This window comes from Myotis davidii, unplaced genomic scaffold, assembly GCF_000327345.1.
Source record: "Myotis davidii unplaced genomic scaffold, ASM32734v1 scaffold203, whole genome shotgun sequence".
Lineage (NCBI taxonomy): Eukaryota > Metazoa > Chordata > Mammalia > Chiroptera > Vespertilionidae > Myotis > Myotis davidii.
Genome location: NW_006293968.1, coordinates 718765 through 720991, shown reverse-complemented (window position 1 = coordinate 720991; position 2227 = coordinate 718765).

Sequence of the window (2227 nt, the reverse complement as noted above, 5' to 3'; positions counted from 1 at the left end):
GGGATACTGGACACCTTCCTGACATCCCACTTCCTTCTGGACAAAGCCATGGTGGTGGGGGCTGAGGCAGAGCTGGTTAGGGGTGATGAGGCCCACAGGGGAGGGCAGTTGGGGGTGATGAGGCTGGCAGGGGAGGGCAGTTGGGGGCCATGAGGCCAGTAGGGGAGTGGTTAGGTGGTGATCAAGTCAGTAGGCAGGCAAGTGGTTAGGAGCCAGCAGTCCCAGATTGTGAGAGGGATGTCCGACTACTGGTTTAGGTCCCATCCCACAGACATGGGGCCTAAACTGGCAGCCAGATATTCCTCAAGGGGTCCCAGATTGGAGAGGGTGCAGGCCGGGTTGAGGGACCCCCACCCCTTGTGCATGAATTTCGTGCACCAGACCTCTAGTTTGATTACAAATTGTGAAATAGTCTTGAAAAAAATTTTAAATTCTCACCCAAGGACATGCTTTCCATCGATTCTAGTAAAGAAGACAGAGGGAGGAAGAGAGAGGGAGAGAGAGAGAGAGAGAGAAATGTGAGAGAGACATACTGATTGTTGCCTCCCACACACACTTGGACTGGATCCTGGGATCAAATCTGCAACTCAGGTACAGACCAGGGCAAGATATGTTCATTTATTGGTGTATAAACTATTGCACACTCTAATAAACTACAGGATAGTGTAAACATAACTTTTATATGCCCTGGGAAATTAAAAAACATGTGACTTTTTTGTTGCAATATTCAATTTATGTGGTGGTTTGAAACTGAACCCTCAATATCTCTGAGCTATCTATACCAATAAAAGGGTAATATGCTAATTAGACCGGATAGACCAGACTTCCTTCCAGACAAAGCTGCAGCAGCTGCATGAGCCAAGGAGGGCCAGTAGCCACAGCAGCTGACAGTGGCAGCAGCAGCAGGGTTGATGGGGGCGGCACCTTCCCCTGATTGGCCCAGTCACTTCCTGCAGAGGGAGGCCAGATTGTGAGAGAGAGCAGGCTGGGATGAGGGACCTCCACAGTGCACAAATTTTTATGCACCAGGCCTCTAGTCCTATATAATAAAGAGGTAATATGCAAATTGACAGTCATGCCCTCACACAGGGTGGCTGCCTCCATGTGGTCAAAGATGGGGCAGCCAGGCCAGCAGGAGAGGGCAGTTAGGGATGACCGGGCCAGCAGGGGAGGGAAGTTGGGGGCAACCGGGCCAGCAGGGTAGCAGTTAGGCATTGATCCGGCTGTCAGGGGAGTGGTTAGGGGGTGATCAGGTGCCAGGCAGGTGAGCAGTTGGGAGCAATCAGTCCCAGATTGTGAGAGGGATGTTCGACTACTGGTTTAGGCCCAATACTTGCAGGATCCCTGTGGGATCAGGCCTAAACTGGCAGTCAGACATCCCCCGAGGAGTCCCAGGTTAGAGAGGGTGCAGGCTGGGCTGAGGGACACCCCCTCCCCCCAGTGCAAGAATGTCGTGCACCGGGCCTCTAGTCCATGTATAAAACCACAATCTTTTAGAAAACAGGGAGAATCTAAAACTTTCATGTCTTGCCGAAACCAGTTTGGCTCAGTGGATAGAGCGTTGGCCTGCGGACTGTAAGGTCCCGGGTTCGATTCCGGTCAAGGGCATGCGCCTGGGTTGCGGGCACATCCCCAGTGGGAGATGTGCAGGAGGCAGCTAATCGATGTTTCTCTCCCATCGATGTTTCTAGCTCTCTATATCTCTCCCTTCCTCTCTGTAAAAAATCAATAAAATATATTTAAAAAAATAAAAAAATAAAACTTTCATGTCTCCTTTCTTGTCTGAGTTTGAAACTGAAATGTGGCTCAACAAAACTTAATTAACTCTCCTGGGACTCTTTGAGGAAGGATGCCATTTGCAGTCTGGGTGTTGGGGATTTGGAGAAAGCATTTTCCTCCTGAAATAAAGTGCAGTGATAGGAAGTAGCTGCTTTGAGGTGATCATTATTCCAGTCTGTGTTTTTCTTGGCTTGAGTTTGGAACATGAAGGGCTTTGAGCCCTTGGAAGATGGGTCCTTTGTATGTACTGCTTAGCTCCCAGGTTTGTAGTTACAGAAGCAAGTTCTACAGAAACAGATTGAAATTGAGCAAGATCAAGTATTCACAGGTTTATGGGGAATAAAAGGGTTTTTTTTGTGTGTGTGTTTTTTTTAACATTTTCCCCTTTAGTAGCTTGTGGGATGTCTCAGGGCTGCCTCACTATGAGTGATTTGCACATTAGGCCAAA